Below are 24,514 nucleotides of genomic sequence, written 5' to 3'. Positions count from 1 at the left end.
AGCTATAGATGTAGCATATGAAGGAAACTTGGGAGGATTGATTATTTCTTTGACATATCTTCTTGTATAGTACCTTAAGTATGTATAGGTTTTAAACTACTAACTAATTTGCACACACATATTGACATAATAGGAATACGGTGACATAAACAAAGCAAATCTATAATTACCAGCCATCTCCAGTGAAGCCAAGAAAACCATTTAGGCACCCTAGGCATTTGTGAAAATTTTATCTATGATATGATGGATATTTTCCAACTGTAACTTGAACCATCAGACAAATTTTTTCCTGGTTGAGTTCCAACAGTACAGATCCAGTCAAATTCGTTGTCTCACTGTATGCACATGCCAGCCTAGACATTATGGCAAGTCCAGGAGATGGTGGGCTGGATGCATCGTCCGGATCCCTGTGGAGGCTTTTTGATGATCATCCCCCGGCACGAGTCCTCCAGAGAGTGCTGATGCCGGAAGCTCCTCCTCATATCGTATCTTAGTTCATTTTCTGGGTATCCAAGCTAGGCCTTGATCTTCTGCGTAGAAAACAAACAGACCCTTTGCCCACACTATGCCCTCTATACCACTGTGCAGAACTCATTGGAGGTCAGCACACAGTAACTGCTTTTTTTTTTTTTTTTTAATTAAGAGAAAGGAATATTATCAGCCTCCATAGCTGATCATCTGACACCCTTTAAGTGATCAACATTAAGGATATTTAAAGCATGCGTTGATCTTTGATTTACCAATAGTTTTATCCTGTTAAGGAGTAATCCCCCTTTTCTTTCTTTCTTTCTTTTTTTTTTTTTTTTTTAAATTTTTAATCTACACTTACCTGAAGAATACTATGTTTACTATGCTCTCCCCTATATCAGGTCCCCCCCTAACAACCACATTACGGTTACTGTCCATCAGCTTAGCAAAATGTTGTAGAGTCACTACATCCCCTTTCTCCCTCCCCCCCATGCATGCTAATCTTAATACCCCCCTTCTTCTTCCCCCCCCTTATCCCTCCCTGCCCACCCATCCTCCCCAGTTCCTTTCCCTTTGGTACCTGTTAGTCCATTTTTGGGTTCTGTAATTCTGCTGCTGTTTTGTTCCTTCAGTTTTTCCTTTGTTCCTATACTCCTCAGATGAGTGATCATTTGGTATTTCTCTTTCTCCGCTTGGCTTATTTCACTGAGCATAATACTCTCCAGCTCCATCCATGTTGCTGCAAATGGTTGGATTTTTCCACTTCTTATGGCAGTAGTATTCCATTGTGTATATGCCACATGCATTTAGGTTGCTTCCAATTCTTGGCTATGTAAATAGTGCTGCGATAAACATAGGAGTGCATCTGTCTTTCTCAAACTTGATTGCTGCGTTCTTAGGGTATTTTGGAATTCCTGGGTTCAAATGGTAAGCATTTTGATGCACCTCCATACTGCTTTCCACAATTTGAACTAATTTACATTCCCACCAGCAGTGTAGGAGGGTTACAGCCTCGCCAACATTTGTTGTTGTTTGTCTTTTGGATGGCAGCTATCCTTACTGGTGTGAGGTGATACATTGTAGTTTTAATTTGCATTTCTCTGATAATTAGCGATGTGGAGCATCTTTTCATGTGTCTCTTGGCCATCTGTATTTCTTTTTTGGAGAACTGTCTGTTCAGTTCCTCTGCCCATATTGGGTTATTTGTTTTTTGTTTGTTGAGGCGTGTGAGCTCTTTATATATTCTGGACGTCAAGCCTTTATCAGATCTGTCATTTTCAAATATATTCTCCCATACTGCCTTTTTGTTCTATTGATGGTGTCTTTCGCTGTACAGAAGCTTTTCATTAATGTAGTCCCCACTTGCTCATTTTTGCTGTTGTTTTCCTTGCCCGGGGAGATATGTTCAAGAAGAGATCACTCATGTTTATGTCTAAGAGGTTTTTGCCTATGTTTTTTTCCAAGAGTTTAATGGTTTCGTGACTTACATTCAGGTCTTTGATCCATTTTGAGTTTACATATGGGGTTAGACATGGTCCAGTTTCATTCTCCTACATGTAGCTGTCCAGTTTTGCCAGCACCATCTGTTGAAGAGACTGTCATTTTGCCATTGTATGTCCATGGCTCCTTTATCAAATATTAATTGACCATATATGTTTGGGTTAATTTCTGGGGTCTCTAATCTGTTCCATGGTCTGTGGCTCTGTTCTTGTGCCAGTACCAAATTGTCTTGATTACTATGGCTTTGTAGTAGAGCTTGAAGTTGGGGAGTGAGATCACTTTATTCTTCTTTTTCAGGATTGCTTTGGCTATTCGGGGTCTTTGGTGTTTCCATGCCAATTCATTGAAGAATGTTGCTGGTAATGAGAGGGATTGCATCAAATTTGTATATTGCTTTCGGCAGGATGGCCATTTTGACGATATTAATTCTTCCTAGCCATGAGCATGGGATTTTCCATTTATTAGTGTCCCCTTTAATTTCTCTTAAGAGTGACTTGTAGTTTTCAGAGTATAAGTCTTTCACTTCCTTGGTTAGGTTTATTCCTAGGTATTTTATTCTTTTTGATGCAATGGTGAATGGAATTGTTTTCCTGATTTCTCTTTCTATTGATTCGTTGTTAGTGTATAGGAAAGCTACAGATTTCTGTGTGTTGATTTTGTATCCTGCAACTTTGCTGTATTCCGATATCAGTTCTAGTAGTTTTGGAGTGGAGTCTTTAGGGTTTTTTATGTACAGTATCATATCAATCTTTTAATTTTATATCACATATGCACATGCACACATGCACATACACAGCTGCTGGGATTTTAATGGCATTTAATTTTATATTTATCTTTCACTCTATTTATGTCTTATTCCATAAATTCAAAATGTTTAAATTATTAAAACTCATAAAGTAATCTTACATGTATCATAAAATTAATATGCTCAATACACCATTTTAATCATTAAGGAAAAGAGATGCAAACAAAATCACACACATCAAATATGAAGTCCCATACTCCTGAATTAAATTTGGAAAATAAGTATGAGTTCAGAACATAGTTTGTCTAAAACAAGCAAGCAAACAGTAACAAAAAATGTCTGTAAACAAGATTGTAGTATCTGAATACTACTCTCAATAAAATATACAAGAATCTATGGAAAAATGGTTGATTCCAGGAATGGGGGAAATACACAAAATGAGAGGGCCTAAAACATGGTGAATCAGAAAGCAAAACATATCTTAAAACTACTGGGGTTGTTTCAAAAGGACCCAATAACCAAAGAGACTACCACTGGCCAAAAATGGAACTATTTGGGAAACAATGGAAATAACAGTCTTGGAAAGAATCATATAAAATACATTTAAACCTATGTATTTATAACAATTTGGAATCAAAAAGACCTCATCTGTTACTTTGCTAAAAATTAGTGGTTATAGGAAAAGAATAAATTTTTTACTCTACCTGTGTTGTATGACCTCTTTATCTCAGGGTATTCAAATAGTTAAGGGAGAACTGTTTCCTTCCACAAAGGAATTTCATATAATAAATTAAGAAAAATGATTGAATTAATATATTACAATTTTGTAAGTCCAAGCAAAATATTGAAATGACAACAAATGTGGTTTATAACAACAACAAAGTAGATACAAAACAAAAAGGTAGGGAGTGAAAACAGATTGAAGGAGACTTAAAGTTATATCAATCCAAAAAAATGATAGGGTCTCCTTCAGATCATGATTCAAACAATCCATTCTGAAACATTAGGAAAATTTTTGAGTCCTTGCTGACAAGAAGTAAGTAATTATTTCTTCAAGGTATCGATGATATCAAAACAAAAAGCTTATGTTTTTTAGAGTCTAATATTTTAGAGATAATATTAAACTAATTACAGTTGAAATGAAATGGAAACCTGGGATCTACTTAAACATAATACTGTGCCATGGTAGAGAAAGAATGGGAAAGGGGCAGTATGGATGAGACTTGATTGGCCATGAGATAATAATTGTTGAAACTGGATGATGTGTCCATTAGGGTGGAGGACTTTACTATATTCTCTATATTTCCCATAATATTTCTGACTTATTTTCTGTCCTATTAAGATGATAGTCTATTCTTCCAAATGTCCAGTTCTACAGATAAGGATGTAGCTCAAATGTGATTGTTTTCTATAAATAACATGTAAATATATTTATCATGAATGATTTTATAAAATCTAATTTCAGCATTATAATTTTGGGCTATATTCCAGTTTCTACAAGAATATAGTGTACTAGAAAGAGCAAAGGCTTTAGATTCAGACAAATATGGATTTAAATCATAGCTCTAACACTTTTAGCTATGTAATTGACTTTGCAAAATTTAGTTAATCCCTGAGCCTCTGTGTGCCATCTTTGTAACAAAGGTATCATAAAGGAAATGTTATATTATTTTAGACAGATTGCCTAGCCTAAATTTACCTCTGGCTTCAGAAAAATCTGAGAACATATGTGTCTTAGTGGGTTTGGGTTGCTATATCAAAATATAATAGACTGATTGGCTTAAACAACAGGTATTTATTTCTCACAGTTCTGGGGACTGGAAAATCCTATATCATGGTGCCAGTGGATTATATTCTTAGTGAAGGCCCTTCCCTTGATTGCAGATGGCCACCTCCTCTTATATCCTAACATGGTGGAGATAGGAATTTCTGATATTTCTTCTTCTTATAAGAGCACTAACCATCATGACCTCATCTAAACCTAATTACCTCCCAGGGGACCCACATCCTACATCAGACATTGGGGATTAGGACTTCAACATAACAATTTTGGACAGACACATTCAGTCCATAACAACATGAAAATAGAATAGTAGTGTATCCAACAGAAACAAAGGCTTTTCAACCTCTGATGAAAGAACATGTCCTTTGGAGAGATTGAATCAGACATGCCAATATGGTCAATTAAGAAGACTACTTGTTGAAGGAGATGGAATTTGTGATTCTGAGGACAGTAACATATATTGAAATAATATTTTCACCACCACTCACTGAGTAAATGTTTAAATAATAGCATGATCACAGAAAGAGCTACTTAGCTGCATATACTATCTGAACTTGGAGCATAAGAGGTAATCTTTTGGGACCTCCTCTATGAAAATTTAATACTAAATGAGCAGAAAGGAAATTCCACTTCAAAACAAGATAGCTGACAGTTTAATACTTGACAATATTGATGAAATTATAAAGTGTGATGGTAGAAAGGGGCAGCTAAATTAGTCTAGTGATTTTGCTAGTTTTTTCATAAAAAATCATTATGTTTTTTGTACCTATTATAAATCAGTTATACTTCCAGTCACAGTGGTTGTTTGGGCTGGGTAGAAAAATGGAGACAAAACTTGAGTTCAACACTTAGAAGGTTACTACTTTGTTATTTTAAAATATTGTATGAAAACTTAAGAAGTATTCCTTTAAATGTCAAGAGCAGACAAGGGTAGTATTGTACCAAAGTGACAAGCCAATGCAATTAGGAAAGAGAAAAAAGTGGGTAAAATTATCATGTATTTTCAATGATATGTTTGTATGCCTAAAGTTGTAAAATGAATTACACATAAATATAGCAATAAAAAAGTAAGATAATTTTATGAAGTGGATAGCTATACTATTAATAGTCTGAAAACAACAGCATTCAAGATTAGAAACAATAATCAGAAGTTATGATGGAAGGAAGAATAGACAATGTAAAGTACTTAGAAATAAACTTAAGAAAGGCAGAAAATCTATATGAAGAAAACTATAAAATGCTAATGAGGGGTGAGAAAAAAAATCATTACAGAAATGGAAGTACTTGGAGAAGGAGAAAAATCTCCACATGTATGATTATTCTATTATTCAGAATTCTCCAGAGAAAAGGAAACAATAGGATGTATACCTATAAAAAATGAAATTTATTATAAGGAACTGGATCGTATAATTACAAAGGCTGGCAAGTTCAAAATATGCAATGTGTGAGCCAGCAGCCTGGAGATCTAGGAAAACCAAGGATGCAGATGAAGTCTGATGGCAGCTTCTGAAGAATGTCCTCCTGCTTGGGGAGACTGGTCTTTTAGTTCCATTCAGGAATTTCAACTGATTTGACAAGACTCATCCACACTAGGGAGGGCAATATACTTTACCCAATATTAAATGTCAATGTCATCCAAAAAATCCCACCAAATTAATAAAATTAATCATCATAACTATTCTCTTATATTTCTGAATAGTTTTTTCTCCAGCTTTTTAAATGTATAACCATCATATAACATCATGTAAGTTTAAGGCATACAATGTGTTTATTTGAAATAATTATGACGGTAGCATTAGCTAATGACTCCATTACCATACATAATTACCATTTACTTTTTAGGGTGAGATATTTAAGATTTACTCTTAGCAACTTTCAAGTATGTAGTACACTATCGTTAAGTGCAGTCAGCATGCTGTTCATTAGCTCCCCAGAATATACTGATCTTAAAACTGAAAGTGTACCCTTTGACCAACATCTTCCATCCCCCTCATTCCCCTCTAATCACTGGCAACTACCATCGACTCTCTGTTTCTGGGAGTTTAGTTTCAGTTCTTTTAATTCTTGAAAAAGCTTGTTTACCAACAACAACTTTCAGCATATCTTGCTTAATAATTGTAACAGTTCTTTCAAAAAAACCAGAAGTGTCTAATGTAATACAATCTTTTGAAAAGTAAGATGAAACTGGAAGTCACTGGAAGAGTGACCTAGGAATGTTCTTCATAAAGGAAAAGGCTTTTCCTGTAATGCCCATTCGCTTATTTCTACCTGAACTGCAGCTGAGATGACGGTAGTAAAGCAGCTATCACATAACCTTGAAATAACAAGACAGGGAATATAAACCACATTCTCAGGATGACTGAGCAAAAATTTTGACAGTAAGTACTGTGTCATGGACCACATTCTTAAAACGACCATATCAGCCCAAGATCAAATATACTTCAGTTCTATTACCTGAGAAAAGTTAAAACAAATTTAAATAGATTCATTAGTTAACTTTTTTTTTGTTATACCCAGACAGGTTATTCTTAATGTAAGAAAAATATGTTTCCTTATTTTTATTTATCTTATGTAGTAAGCACAATAGTCATCAGTTATCCCCTCTACCTCCTCTCTTGAGCTGTCCCTTAGGACATTTTAGTTCCTTATAAGTTATGCATCAAGTCCTTATGGTAAATCAAGGAAAGAATTCACAAGTTTGTCCATCTGCAAACCTAGACTTATTTCAGTAGTATCCCTTTGGGAAAAGATTCATAAAATCACATTCTTACAGTTTATAACAAGAATATTCCTCTGTCTCTTCTTCAGAATCTGAAATGATGTCTATTGTTATTATCTGTTCTCCTGTTAAAATTTGTTCCTGGCTAAAATTCAGCTAAACCAACATAGCACGACTATTTTTAGTTGTAGACGAAATTGCTTTTAAGTGATTTTTAAATTTGTTTCTACAATGAACACATATCCAAAGAAAGTAATTTTGGGGAAGTTTCATAAAAATTTTTCTCTCTGCTTAAGAAATAGATGACAGCCATTCAAAGAACCGGAGAAACTAAAGTATTGCACAAAAGAAATCATAATACAAAATTAGTTATGAGCAGAGACTTGTTCTTTGCTGGTAATTATCCATTTTCAAATCCAGTAGAAATACCTTGTCCACTTTATTCTTTATTTCTTACTTGTAGCCAGAGAATAATTAATGTCATAATATGCCATAAAGAGACTTCTGTCCTATTTTTTTTTTTTGAAGGATGAAAGCTTAAAACAGCTAGTGAAAATGATTTGTTTACCTTGGTCCAAGGTAAAATTGCTTTAATTTTTCTAGCTGCATTGCTGCAGTAATTTAAAAGCCTGAGCACATCTTGCAGTATCATTAAAACAAAACTGGAATAAAGACACAGCCCACTCAATTCATATCATAAAGCAGTCAAGGAAATGCTGATGATAGTTGAACTATTGATAGTTGGTTGGGTTTTACAAACCAATGGAGTATATATCATTAACAATTACGCTGATAATATATTGATGATGTTAATGCTTAAACAAAGAAAAGGGCTTGCCTTAAGGACTTGCTATTTCAGAACTCTTCTTTTTTTACTTTGTGCCTAAAACACAGATATGGGTGGGAGAAGAGTAGCTGTGAGAGGAGATACTGTCCCAGCAGTAACCTCACATGTGAAATGTTTCAGCCAGGTAAAACACTTGCAACCTATAAAGAAGCTTCATTAGGACTTACCATTTTCTCATGGTGGTGTGTTAATTTTAAGTACTTGGCTCTATAGAGATATCTCCAACCCTGCAAAAGTGTCTTTGTTTTGAATACTGTAAGGAATCTAGTATTGTCTTGAGCCTCTCTGTTAAGAAGTGTGTGTGTGTGTGTGTGTGTGTGTGTGTGTGTGTGTGTGCGTGCATGCGCACACACTTATGTGTTTGGGAGGGGAAATGGTTATTGGAGGTTAGCCAGTCTAGCAATGGTTCTCTGGGATATCACCAGAGTTGATATTGAAATCAATGATCAGTAAAGCCAAAAAGTCAATGAGGAAAAATGAGATCATTGAAATGAACATGTGACTTACTTGTAACCCAGCAATTCCAATTCTAAGTAAATACCTAAGGACATTCTGGCTTAGGTGCACAGGAGATGTATATGAATGCTCATGGCAGCATTTACAGTAACAGACAAAACAAAGGAAACAACCTAAATGTCATCAATATTAAACTAAATATATTAATAATCATATGCATTTGGTGAACCATATGCATATGAAAATGAATCAACAAGCCATCTGTGTCAACTCTGATAAATCCTGAAAAATATTAAGAAGGAAGCAGGTTAAGTTTGAAACCTTTTGACATATTGACAAATACATAAAGCTCAAAAGCAGATAGTAGTAAATAATATAACTCAAAAGAATGTTTAACATAAATTTAGGGAGAACTGTTGCTTCTAGGGAGCAATTGTAAGAAGTTGTGATGAAAGATGGATAGAAAAAGGTTTCCAAAGTACAGTAAATATTCAATTTTTTACCTTGTTTGGTGGAAACAGGAATGGGTTATGTACAAAATGCAAATTATGTACACAATGTAAAACACTTTTATTGGCTCTCTTTTCTTGAGCATCATCTCACAGAATTTTCACAAAGTATCATATACTACTATTATCCCCATTTTACATAGAGGCAAAGCTAGTCCTGAATTAACCTGGCCAAAATTGCACACAGTGAATTATCTAAGATAACACAGCTAGTGTTTTAGAACTGGAACCCAAACTTTGCTAATTTGACTGGACAGCAAATGCTCTTACCAAATGATTATAGATCCTCTATACCCACTGCCTTATCTAAGCACATCCAGGATTTTATGTGGTTGCAATCATATTATATCCTGCATTTTATGTATAACATTACATTCAGGGAAATATTAGTTGTTATTATTACCTTTTGAAAATATACATAATAGTGGTTACATAACATTTTTGTCCCATCAAGCCTTACTTTATTTAAATAACCTAAACATTTATTTCCAATGCCTCAATGTAATATTGTTTCAGAAGCATCCGTGGATATATCCTTCATTTTCATAAGGCAAATTGGTAGAAATCGAATCACAGTAAAAAATGGAAACATAATTTTAAAATATTCAGTCTAGTTTCTCTCTAAAAAGTCTATACCAGCTGATATTATTACTAGCTGTTTATGAAAGAATAAGCATTTTGAAGCTTGGATACACTGTGATAATATAATATTGCTGTTTTTATCAGCATTATCTAATAAACAGTAGTTTGGGATTTTTATATTCTCACTGATAAGCTATTTTCCTTTCCTTTGATGATGTTAGATTTTTCCTATAGATATATTAGCACTATCTTAGTGTTTTGTAAGAATTTTCTATATACACTGAATTTTTTTTGTCATATTTGTCTAAAGGCTTTGCTATTTTTCAGACGTTTTTAAATTTTAGTTTAGACCTGCAGTGTTTTAAGGTTCTTCATAAGTCTATATGGTTTAAAAATTTTTTCATATGTCTAAGAAACATTTTCTGCCATGAAATACCATATATAGACACTTTTTTACCTTTTCTCCATATTTTTTATCATTAGTTCTTATAACTTAGGTATATTTTTTTGTCAGATATGAGAATGACATCACTTTTACTTAAATTTCCAACAATTTTTGAAAATTTTTTCTTTTTAACAAATTTGGGTATTTTCAAATGATAAAGGATCAATTTCTGGACCATCATTCTTTTCCATTATTTTCTCTAACAAATCTTGCCTCATTGATTTCTAAATCATTGACTTACCTATAAATTTTTGTACCAATACCTCATTGATTTTTAATGTCTAGGTAAGACATATCTATGTCTTAATGCTTCTTTTATAAGAGAGTAGATTCCTAGACTATTCACTACTACAAACTTAGTAGCACCATCAATTTTTTGTATCATGGCAATGATGTCCTCACTGGTTTATGTACTTCAGCACTGCCTCCGTTGCCAATTCTCCACCGAGCAGCCAGATGATCCTCGAATTAAGTAGATCACATTTCTCAGTTTAAGTACCCTAGCAGCTTTTCTTTCATTTGAAATTTAAACAATTCATGGATTAGATATCTCCACAGATCTAGTCACCCCACTCTCCTTTTTGACTCAACTTCCCATTTCTCTCATTCTGCTCTAGTTCCTCCAGCCTTCTTGGTAGCCTAGTGAACAAACCAAGCATACTTCTGTCCACACAAGATGCTGTAGAAAGTTCATATTATTTTCAGTGTTTCCATGTGTATTTCAATAGTTAATACATTTTAATCAGAACATACTTCACTAAATGTATAGATCTTAAAATGATGTTGGCATCAATTGGAAATTATATGTTTTAATCAGAAAATACCTCACAAAATGTATAGATCCTAAAATGATGTTGGCATCAATTAAAATAAATATTACTATTGATTTACAGTCTCTAAATGCACTAAATGTGAAACGGATTTGTATTTTTCAACCAGGCTCACAAGTATACTTAGATAAAAGTGATTGTTTTGAATAAAAACTGGGTATCATGTTACTCACTGATGAAACATTTAAATTGTAATCCCTGGGTCAAAAGCTGATTACAAAAAAAAATCCTCCGGAGGATTTCGGAGTGACTGCAAGCCCATTTGAAAAACAGGGGCAGGTGTGGCTCAGAAATATGCCTAAACACGAGAGTCTTAGGGAGATTAGTTATCTCACAATCCTAACCCTTGATTTTGTTGTGGCAAAAACTATATGCATCCAATAGTCTTATCCTCTCTGTGAAGGCCATGGTGTAGAATAAGCAGGAGTCATTAGCTACCCCAAAGCACTTAGAATTTTGTTTTCCTTATTAATCTTCAGAAGAACCTAAATATATGGGAAAAGGAAATTATTACCAGGATTTGTTTATAGATAAAAAGTCTAACAAACAAATTTTCTATGCGTCAAGTATTTTTATATGGGCATAAGTTTTCTCAAGCAAAAGCCTCAACTTTTAAGAGAAGTTCTCTATTTTTTTTTCTTTTGATTAACTGGAATTAATCCATAATCCAAACCTATATTCCACCAGAAGGAAATAACTTAATCTAAGTTAATTTGAGTTTGTGGGGAAGCTGGGGTTCCTATGGCCAGGATCCTCACTGAACTTAAACCACCTGATGATGTAACTGGCCTGTTGCTGAGCTGCCGCTTCCACACCTGTAGGCAATAAGCTGATATTACGCTATATAGAGAACTTGGCCCAGTGCTCTGGGCGGAGGTAGAGATGCTAGTGCTCGACCTACTGCCAGAGAACAAGCTGGGTAATAAACCCTTGCACCCCAAGAACGTTTTGCTGTCAATTCCTTTGGTCACACTGAATCCATAGCAAACTTCACCAGGGCTGAAACCCATGGCAAGACAGAGTTATGTTTTGTATCTAAGGATCCACTCTCATGACATCCTGGGATCAAATCTAACATCTTGGTGGGAATGGCTTACCAAGAGGGAATTTTGTTTATCATCATTATCCATGTTGGCAGGAGCTGGACATCCAATTTTCTATCAGTTCTCAATTCATTATGTCCTGATAGGTCACAGCTGTACTCTTCTGACTGTAACTACATGGCCACTTTAGACCCTACATTTTTTCAGTTACTCTGATGGCCCAGTAGAGGACATGAGAACTGATTTCTTGCCCTCCTGAACATCTCTGGGTTTATTGGAAATCTCTCTAACTACCAGCTATCCATGTCTTTATGCACTGCATTGTCCTTTCTACTCTACTGTTCCCAGAGATCAAATGAGGCTCTTCTTTGAAAATCCACCTGGGAGACTGGTCACAAACTCTGTACTCATCAATCTTCATAACTACCTAGGGATTCTGCTCTTCAGCTCATCCATCTTTATCCCAGGAATTAGCCTTGATACAATGTATCGAAAGCTATTTTCTCAGGAAAATACACAGATGACTAACTCCTTTCTTGCCATCAGACTCTATTTTTTTCAACCATTTCTCCATGTGAATGAGAAGAATGCTTCCTGCTAAGGAAGCATTCTTCTATTTTTAGTAGTTGTTTGTAATGTGCATTTATGTCTACAGTTGATTTGGACTATGACTTTTGTAATAGAAAAATATTTTTTTCTTGAGAAATTATATTTCTCTGGCTATTTTCAAATGTCATTCTGAAATTCAAAAGCCAATAATTGATAAATTCTATTCTTTTCATTTTTATGTGACATCTTTCATTGCATGGGCCAATTAATCTTTCTGACTGGAAAGAAATGGGCAAAAGGCAAGAAAACTTATTGAGAATGTAAAAGAAATGTATCAACATATAAAATGGACTTAATTTAGAGTGAAACTACTGATGGAAATAAATTCAAAGACAAAAGCTTCCATTTTCCAATGTCTAGTATATTGCATTGAATAAAACTAGCTTCATTAGAATATGGATGGTCAAAATGTTAAAGTAATCCTAGTCCTACTTGTCACCTTTTGAATTTATCTATCTATAGCTATCTACCTATCTATGAATATGTGAATAAATAACAAATATATGCATATGAAACTAATACTTGTGAATCACGGCTCAGTGATGTAGAGCACTTCAGAGGACTTCCCACACAACGCGATCCTAGGCCCTGTACATTCCTTCTAATACCAAGTACATTTCTTAGTTTTGTGCCTATCATTCTGTTGCTTTTCAAAATAGTTTTATGAAAATGTGTATGTTTTTAAATATAGTACTGTTATACTTTGTATACTTTGAAGTTTATATTAATATTATGCTAAATGGATTATTGCCATTTGGTTTTCTCACTCAACATTGTTTTTCACACTTATCCATGAAATTTCATATAAATCTTCTTAGTTTTTTCAATGCTGTAAGTATTCCGTGGGATGGATAGTTTACAGATTTAAATCCATTCCAACATGTTCTGCATGACATCATTTTGGAACATTTTTGAGATACTCTTTTTGTCTTTATGCAAAATAAATTTTCATAATTGTGTTCAGGACTAGGATATACTTAGGCAGAGATGAGTGCATCAGATCAATGATTTTAATATGAAATATAGCCTATCAATCTCTCCTCTCTGATTTCATGCTCTAACAAGCAGCCCAACATGTTTTCTTTTCAGATGTGGCTGTAGGGAGATAACAGTCCTGCTGCCATGAGTATTCCTACATGCTTGACAATATTGCTTTTCTCCTTGTAAACAGCAAATAGAATTTGTAGTTTACATATCAGTCTCTTCTGATTCTTATGATTTTAGGCCAGTATAACATGCTCCAATAGATCAAATACAATTTCTGGAATGGCAAACCCAAGGATCAAAACCCTGGGTTCAAAGCAAATTTAATTCTCTAGAAGACCCTTTGTCTCTCTTGTTATTGCACCACATGATTGGTAAGAAACTTCCTTTTCTGAAAATTATAGGAACAGTGATGTTAGTCCTATGCAAAGTAACTCAATTGCATATTCTTAGGAAAAGTGTATAATCAATGAAATGGTATACATAATCCAAATAAATGGAAGTTTTATCATATAATGCAACATTGCATGATCTTTATTCTTATGTTACCTGTAATATGAATTAACCCATAATGAAAAGAAATTCTATTGTATTTGTTTTTTATTTTTTAATTTTCCTTTTTTTTTGTATTTTAGTTTCCTCATTTATTTATTCTTGTTGTAATTGGCTTTTCTTGCTGATAATAAGGGAGAGTTAATAAAGTTTAAGTTTGGCTTATGAATGGAAAGCAGTTAGGAAATAATCATATGCTATTTAAAATATTAAAATGTATTGTGCTAATTCATCAGAGTGGCAGAAATCTGTTGAAATCTGAGAAATAATTAATGTCATTCAAAGATAATTGGTGGGAGACAGGATAGTTTCTAATTAATAAATGACAGTTGCATAGAGCCTGATAAAGTAAAAAGTTTTAACTCACTCTGAAATGAGTTTATTCAAAAGAACCATATTTTGACTTTTGAAGCTTAAACTCTGTCAGAATTTTTTGTCTTTGAGTGAACCAACAATTGAATTTCCTTGTAGATTTAAGGAAAATTATGACATAACTATGATACTAGTTCTTGAATCCGCTTTCTAATGTGTTGCATTCTACTAATTGTCTTATGTTTGTCTAAAGATTATATTTGGCTGTTATCAGAGTAATCTTGCTTATTCCCGTATACAGACATAGTCTATTTATTCATGCATATTAATGCTATGAATCAAATAAATTGTGTCACTGCCACTGGCAAAATTGTATGAGTAATGAAAATCTCAAGGGGAGCTTTCTTAGATCACATTAACACTGTTCTCTGTCTGTCTCATCTTCCATTTGTCTGTGGGTATTTAAAATATAACTTCAAAGGTGCTTTTTCTCCCCACAGAATTGTTTTCCCAACAATACTCAAATGAGATGTGACAGAAATTCATATTTGCTCATTTCTCCATATTTGCATATTTTTCTTTCTGGATATCTTATAGAACCTGTGGTCATTATTTAGTCTGCCCAGACTAAATTTTTGATGGTTACTCAAAGTTATTTCATATTAAGTACTAGTTACATAGGCTTATACATGAACAAGTCAATATTACTTGCTACTAATGATCAATTACACTTTATGGTGTTATATTCATTGTTGCATTTCATTTAAACATAAAGTTAATAAATCATATGCAGGTCATGTATAAGTTTGGAAGCCTAATTTTACTCATCATCAGACTGAAGCATGTAGCCAACAATGATGTTAACTGAGATGAAATAAGCCTAATGGTTATAAATTCAAGTGTTTGAACATGTAATCTTCTCCAGTACTAACACTGTCAGATTCACTGTTGATATTATAATGTATATGTCAAACTCATTATCATCTACAAGAACATTTTAAAATTAAAAACGGTGAGGGTTAAGATAATTTTGCATCAACGAACAGCATTTTTACTAAGTCTGATGCCTTTTACCTTTCAGAAAAAGATATTTAAAAGTTGAAGTTTACATCTTTTATTTCTGAACACTCAAGACAGAGGAATGATACTGTTCATAGACAATATTTTTTTGACCTGGATGAGACCAAAATCACACATAAGACAGAGCTCAGCAAAAGTAAGACTGTGTCCTCCTAAGTCAAAACTTTGGTGGACTTAATTCTTGGGTAACAAGGTTCTAAAATATTTTCTAAAACATCTTATTTCCCGTGCCAGGAAATTTGCGTTAAGCACTGCTGACATTATCATCTCATCTTTATACAAGAGCCTCTGACAGGCTCATGCATGCAAGCTGAACTACTGCCAAATTTAAGTCAATTTAATTTAAATGTGATTATTTGGGAAGGGAAAAATACAAATGTTATATCTGTGAACGTTGTGTGTCAAATATATCAAGCTATCAATTAACAAAAATATGAACTCATGTTTTGTTAGATTGAGTGAAAAGATTCAGAAAAAGCCATAAACATTCTTAAATATGCAACTCTTTAAAATAATAACCATAAATATTGATCACTCCAAAAAAATTTGATCATTTCTATGGAATTGATAACTAATGGGATCACAAGAAGTTCAATCCACAGCATAGGATTTTAATATACATGTAGCCTCAGACTATCAAATCAGCTATACTCTAAAGACATATATGCATGAGTGGTAAATGTGTATAACTATATATAAATACTTTTATACTATATAATATACTTGTATTATATATTATACATAGATACGTTAATATATATACTACACTAAATATAGTATATAATATACTATATATTATTTATGTATGTTATTTATATATACTATATCATATATATGCTAGTTACATATATACTATATAAATAATATATATATACAGTTTTATATATATACTTTTTAAATACGTATATACTTTGAACAAATATAATACTACTCTCATAGCACAAATCAATATTCCTCTTTGAAAGAAGTTACTTTTTTTAGATGTTTTCCAATTATATTGTTATTGTTCAGATTTTGCCAAATGGCAACTATCTTCCAAGTTGTATATAGTATGATATTTTCAATACTCAATATTGATTAAATTATTTAAAGATACTATGATTTTTAAGGAGTAAGCAGTGTGTTTAATATGGAAACAAGTCTGATAGACTATCAGATAATACAGAATCCTGTGAATCATACTATAAATATTGGGCTTTGTTCTAAGTACAATGTTTTAAGCAGGGAAGTTTTAAGCATAATTAGATTACTTTGTTCAATGGTGATTCTTTCTGGAATGAGGAGATGGAATTAAAGAAGGCAATAGTTTTAGTGAGAAAAAGATTGAATGGAATTAGTGTGGGATCACTGGTGTTTGGAGAATTTGAAGATCTGAGAGGAAAAAATGGACATAACTCAGTGGCTAATTGTATGTAGGTGGATGAAAGGACAGGAAATGTTGAGGATAACAGGTGTTTCTGGATTGAATGACTGAGTAAATGATGGTAATACTCAATGAGATAGGGAATATGGAAGAGGAAAACATTTGAGGGGCATACCATGCATTTTGTTTTAAGTGTATCAAGTTTGAGATGCTTAGTATGCCATTTAATAGTGGGCCTGACACTCAAAAATTGATCAGTGCTGGAAATGATCAAAAACTTGGAGGTTGTGTGCATATAGCTGAAAATGGAAATTGTATGAGTGAATGGGTTCATTTAAAGGGTATGTATATTAAAAAGTGAGAAAAGAAAATTATTGAAATTATAAAATTCAGAACCTCAACAAAGAACAAAGAAGCAGGTCAAAAAGAAGTTGTCAAAGAAGAAAAGGAAAATGTTGAGGTTATGTGGATATAAAAACTAGAGAAAGAAGGTTCAAGAGAATTGTTTTTTTTTTAAACAGGATGATGCTGAATTGCAGCAAAAGTGTTTGAAAGCTATTCTTGGAAACTCTGAGTGGAATACTTAGATTTGAAGCCAGATAGATTGAGAATAGGTTGAGATGAGAAACTGGAGATAATGAACCAATGGACAACTGAATATTTCAGAATTTATAATGGGGAAAACATAAACGGCATTAGCTGGAGAAAAATGTATTGAAAATAAATGGGATGAAGGAATTCTTCTGAAAGATGGATTTTGCTTAAGCCTGTAAAATGCTGCATAGATTAGTTAGTAGAGGGGAAGATGGGAGAATAGAAGAAAGAATGATACTTGGGAGCATTTCCTGAGAAGTGGGAGCACAGATACAGGGATGATCTTCACAGCGGCGAAACACAAGTGAGAAACTCATCTCACAACATGTATAAAACTATCCCAAATAGATAAAATAATTGTATGTCATCTGGGAACTTGTTAGAAAGTTCTCAAGTCTCACCTCAGATTTAGTAATTCTCTGGTGGTGGGGCCCAGTGATCCATTTTAACAAGACTCCTGGTGATTCTGCATACACTGAAGTTTGCAAAACACTGGTGCAGATCATGGAAGTGGCCACACAGAGATTTGGCAACATTCTTGTTACTACAATTCAAAGAGAATCTTAATTGAATGAAACAGAACATTTTTATGACCTTGATGTTTGACTTCATTACTAACTAAAATAAAAATATGATGTCAGTATTTGTTAATATTTTTTCAACTTTATGATTCTAAAAGATTTCTTTCATTCATTGCAGCTAGAGTTCTCAGAAGATTAGCCTTTATAAAAAGTTGTTGACACATTTAGTCAATAATACATTATGATATGCCACATGTGCAATAATGCAATGTGTCACATACACACTTAAAACACACACCTATGCAAAAGCTTTAACTCCCTATTCAGGCTATTTGTTGTCAGGCATAGCTTATGACTAACAATTTCAAAAATATTTATATATAGTTTATGCTATAAGAAAACATATTTTACAAACTACTTATCTCCAGGTGAAACAAAAAACACATTCATATAACATTCTTCATTTTCTCAGGCTGTATATGATATGAATTATAGTCCATATTCTACAAACATTATTAATATGAGATTTAGAGCAAGGAAATTAGAATAACTATAAATACCCAGGAAATAAATTCAGATGCTCAAAGATAATAATTACACAACATCTTTAGTTACAGAAAATAAATCTACATCTGGGAGATTTTAATAAGAATATAATTTTAATGTTTGGAATTTTCCTTAAAGAACACTGACTTCAGAATGAAATACAATAAGAATCTGCTTAGGTACATCTATTTTAGATCATCCGCAACTACCAGCAACTTATTTTTTAAATATTTTATTTATTTTTCACAAACTCCATCATGTCAGCAGCAAGTTAAATGATGAAACCAAACCATAGTAACTATTTGAACAGTAAGCCAGGGATCTCTTGTGATTTTATCCAGGTTTTTAAAATGTCTTGTGAAAATTCATCAACCTCAAGTCTAGATACTCTAAATGGCTTCTCAAACGTCCACACACAGATCTAGACGTAGAAAGAAGACCTGCAATAAATCAGAGCTACTGGAGTCAAACCAGCAAAATCTAAAGTTGCAGCAAGCATAATAACCTTGTCCATTTTTTTGCAAGGTAATTTGCCTCCCTTTCATGGAGGTATCTCATAGGCAAAGCAACAGACAAACTTGCAGTTGATAAATTTTTCTCAAAAAATTCAACACAGCCAAAAACTAAGAATCGGAGAAAGTAGAGCCTCTCTGCTGTGGTTGTAAAACAAGAATACGGTATTTTGACCAAGGTTTAATACTGCCAATGTGAAAAATAATTGAAAATTTGCTGTTCACAAATGAAATGAGAGTTCTTCTGTGCTGTTGAAATGTCTCAGCTTTTTGTTCTTAAGTGAACAATTTAAGGAACTGTCTCCTTTGATTTTACTATTTTCGATTCTTTATCATCAGGTTTTGTCTGGAGCTTGAGATCTACCTAAAACACTCTGGGCCTGTCTCCCAACCAGCCAAAATTTATATATTTTGTAATTCATAAACCTCCCCAGAATTGTTCTGCCAGCTAAACCTATTCTGAACTTTGTGATTGTATATAAAGGATGGATTCATGACATGAGGAGAAAACAAAATTATCTCCAGATGATAAGCACAAACACATTTTAATTTATTGGAAGGAAGTTCCTGTTAGAACAGAACTAAGAATGAATGGTTCAAGCAAACTTACCTATTTACTCAGGAAGAGTGCATTAACTATTTCAGGCCACTAGAAGGCCTCTAAAAAAATTACTGTTCTAGAAAGCTCCAATGGTCAGACAACACAGCTAGCTAATTAGAACAGCCCAATAAATATAATGGGTGAAACCTAAGGGTCTGTTGGTAAGTGTTAGCCAGTTAATAGGAAAAGAAGTCATACTGCTTTCTAGGGTATTACTAATCAGATTTTTCACATATTTCAGGGCAATGCAAGAGCAATTTAAGGAGAGGGAAACAAGGTACAACAACATCTATAAAAATGAAAATATTTTATTCAAATTATTTTCTAAGGCTCCTAACTTATGAGAGAATACCTTAATAAGATGACTAAGCCCCTTAGGGATATTATAAGCAATGGGTGGGAGATAAGAAGATTTGCTTTACTTCCTATGTTTTTTTGATGTTATAAAATGCCCTCCATGTGTGCATGTGTATTTTTATTTTGAAATGTTCTGTCCCATTGTCTGTTTTGTTATTTTTTTCAGTAAAAAATACAAAACAAAATTATATGCAGGTCATGTATAAGTTTGGAAGCCTAATTTTACTCATCATCAGACTGAAGCATGTAGCCAACAATGATGCCTTTTACCTTTCAGAAAAGTTGATGAAAATACTCTCCAGCTCCGCAGCGGCAGGTGATGTACAGGGCTGTGAATGCACTAATGTAACTAATGGTAAATTTTCATCGCTCCAAAAGGAATCTTTGCACCCATAATGCAGTCATTCCTTTTCAGTAGCTCCTGGAATCCATCACTTTGTTCTCCATCTCTATGAATTAATCTATTCTAGATATTTCACATATGAAATTATATGCCATGTGACCTTTTCTGTCTGGCTTCTTTCACTTAGCATCTTTTATTTCTGAACACTCAAGACAGAGGAATGATACTGTTCATAGACAATAAGTTTTAATTTGTGCAGCCTCATAGAACCTTTATGTTCATATAATGACTGTGTTCAATCTCAACAATGAAATCTCTCAATTCCAGGACATAAAAAAAAGCAAAGTTCTGTAGCTGTTCTCCAAAGTATACTAGGGTGACAGGAAGATAGGTTATAATTGACACTAATTAGCACTCCTGATTGCTATGGCGTATCATCTTTATAATAATTTGTGCAGGATAGCTTAGTACTTCTAAAAGAATTAAAAACATGTCTTGTATGAAATAAACTCACTGATACCTATGACTAAATAACAAACATTTAGCAGCAATTAGAGGTTACATTCTGAAAAATACATTATTGCTTTAGAAAAATATTCAGAAATGATGTAGAAATGCTGTAGATTATATAAAATTTGTTTTTAAAGGGAATTTTTCATTAAAAAATAAACATAAATGTCATAAAACTATTCTATCGGAAATATAAATATTCTATCGTGTAGTTCCTTCCAGTTTTCTCTTTATAGTGATATTTAAATAATTGAAATATTAGATATGATTTTAGTCCTGCTTTTTTCCTCCAAATCTTCAACTAATAAGCATTTTCCCAGTGCACTCCAATAACATTAACCACAATAACAATTATCAAAGGCTGCATACAACTTTATTAAGTGGATTCATCACCAAATATTTAGCCTTTACCCTATGTTTAGAAATGTAACTATTTCTAAATCATGCTATTATAAAAGCAATACATTTAATATCTTTGTACATATCAATGTTCCTAATTAATAATTATTTCTAGAATAAACAGCTATAAATTTTCGGGGATGGACACAAATATTTTAAAGTGTCTTGATACATGGATACATATTGACAAACTGCTTTATAAAAGGATAAATCCAATTACCATCCTCCAAATAAGGTCTTATGAGTACTTACCAGACTAGTTTTAAATTTTTACCTAAACTCTATTTCTCTTAATACTAAGGAGATAGGCATTTTTATGTATTTGCTTGCTACTTATATATGTAAGGAATTATCAGTACATCACCTTTACTCGTTTTTTAATTAAAGTAACAGTGCATCTTATTGCCTTGTACACATTCCTTATTTAATAAAATATAAATGTGTGTCATAATGGCAATAAATGTATATTACATTTTTGATCTGCAGGTTTGGGTTATCATTTTTAAAATTTTATAAAGTTACAATCTATCCATCTTCTGCTTTGTAATATCTTCTATTATTTGAATTAAAGTTTATCTGCCAAAGTCTAATTTATTCAGTTAGAATACTCTGCCATTGTGGTAAGATAGGACTCTGCATGCATTACTTTGCCAAGGAGTTGACCAGTTGCTCAACACTATTTAATATAAATTCCCTCCTTCTTTGATTTGTGCTTTCTCTTGCTTCTATCATAAAATAAGCTGATATATAATAGGTTTTATTTCCTAACTGTCAATTCTGTTTATTTATTATTCTGTCCCTCTAATTTTATGTCGGTATCATACTATTAAAATTAGTTCTAGGATGGCTCATGCCGGGTCATTGCCCTCTATTAGAACTATGTTTCTAGTGTTATTGTCTATGTAGTTTCCTCATAAGCTTCAGGATCATTTGATTGAAATTCCCCAATAAATTCTACTGGGTTTCTTAGTAGAATTGAATTAAATTCATTAGGAGTTAAAATTTGTCAAAGAGTGGCTTCAATCTAAATTAAGGAAGGAAATTCAATCCAACTAAATTGGGCTCATCACTGAAGCCACAGGGATTAGTGAAAACACCCTAGTCAATATTTCTTTACTATTATGCTCCAAGATTTATACATATTACTGCTAATCCGTGTAATTCAGTACTTTTTACATATTAAATGTCACCATTCAGTGTTTCAGAATAGTTCAATATGCACAAATCATTGAATTTCACTAGTCATCCCCATGATTCACTAGTGAGGATGCCAGCTATAAGGAGCAGTTAGGCACTGAGCTGTAACACTGAATGGTATGCATATTGAGAGCCCAGCAAAAATATTAATGAGCAAAATGCAACTCTCACTGTCCTATGCTCACTCTTCCTGTCAGGGTAAGGAAAAATACAAAAAGGAGAAATTATCAAAAGTGAGGAGTAATATACATTTTCTTGATCATAAACCAAAGTCCTACAGAATTAAAGATTCACTGCAAATGTGACTTACATAAAATTGATACATTTTCAGCTTTGTGACTTTCTTTGTCAGGCCCACACATACTGATTTGTCTAAAGAAAGGAATCATTTCCCAGGCCTTGGTCAAGGAAGACATTTCAAACACGGATCTCACAGTAGAAACAAAACCGACAATGGAAAATGTTGGCAGCTATATTCCTTCAATAAACAGATTAAGAGGTTGTATAGACCATTATTTGTTATGTTTCCTTTTTACAGCAGTTTTTAATATTGGTCAACTTCATGATGCTAAAGTATAAGTCTATTTCAACATTTGGGGTGGGGAGCAAAACAAAGTAGCCTACGTTCTCATCTTTCTAGGCATTTGGAGGGACTCAAGAAAACAAGAAGATACAGTGTAGTTCAATTATGAGTTGCAAGCTGCTTACAAATACATCAATTCTTTCAACTTTACCTTTAACAAAAGTTAACATCAAACATTTTCAAATCATGATCTTTGGTCTGGTTCTGTGTTCCTAATTAATAGGGAGAATTTATGTATCTAAAGATTACCAGGGTGAATAGCATGGTCTGTGTCCTCTTGAGAAAGTAAAGAAGCGTGTCTCAGCTGCTGCATGTCTAGTCATCCTACCTTTGGAGAAAGGCTGAGGATAATTTTGAAAAAGAGTGAGTTTGTTTTCCCATTTGTTTCAGTTATAGTTGATCTTGTGTATTAGGGTTCCACTACCTTTTTTTGTTGCTTAATTTAATAACGTTTCTCTGTTTTAAATATTGTTTCATTGGATAAAGATTTTATTCCAATATTAAATTACCAGTGGGCATTTTGTTTAGCTTTTATTTATTTATTCTGAAAATGCTACCTGAACTGGTCCTGACCTACTCCAAAATCTCATCTATAAGTGCCTTAATTTATAAGACTCTCCAGTCTTCAACATTCTCTTTATCCAGATCTATGCTTATAGGTCATTTCCTGAGACAGTTCATGGACCCTTCATCCAATGCATCTGCCCACTCTCTGTCTTATCACTCACTTTTATATTCTTCACAGGATTTACTTGAATGTATTTCCTCCTAGAACAATGCATGACAGCAAGAACTTTCAGAATTTAAAACACACTCTAACACACAGTAGTGTATCACTGCATGTATTTGCAGGATCAATAGAGAAGGGTGAATGAATACATGAACATAAAAGTTAGTATAAATAACATGTGCTGACTTCATTACAATATTGATTGGTAGTTGCAGGTAAGTGTGTGTTTCAGCACTCCAAAATCTTTACCTCTGTTTTCTCTAACCATTGTAAGATATGAGAATTGGATTTTATCAAAAGTACATGAATCAGATTAGTGCACTACTAATTTTATCAGACTTTTTAAAATAACATATTTTACTAATATGTATCCCAACGTTCCTTGTGTATTTGGGTAAACCCTACTTACAGGATCATCTTTAAATATATTCTTGCTTTCTACATGCCATTATTTCACAAAGATTTTCATACCTACACGTCATAATTTTTACTTAGCTTGTGTGAAAGTGAAATTGATTCATCTTTAGTTGTATGCCTTTGAAAAATACTAAAAGTTTCTGTTCTTGTTCACTTTAACTTTTTTTCTATTTTTGTGAAATGTGAACTATAAAACAGTCCATGTAAAGAATGATTCTGCTGTGTGTCAGCAATAAAAATTTTATTCCTTTTATTGCTAATTTGATATCACAACTGATAACAGATGATATATATTTCCCTAAATATCTGTTTTAAATGATATTTGTATTTATAGAGAGAAATTTTAAATCAAATGCAAATTAACTTTTTAGCCAGAG

This window comes from Manis javanica, chromosome 7 (assembly GCF_040802235.1).
Source record: "Manis javanica isolate MJ-LG chromosome 7, MJ_LKY, whole genome shotgun sequence".
NCBI lineage: Eukaryota > Metazoa > Chordata > Mammalia > Pholidota > Manidae > Manis > Manis javanica.
The sequence above is the reverse complement of the archived record's forward strand: the minus strand, read 5'-3'. Positions refer to the sequence as shown.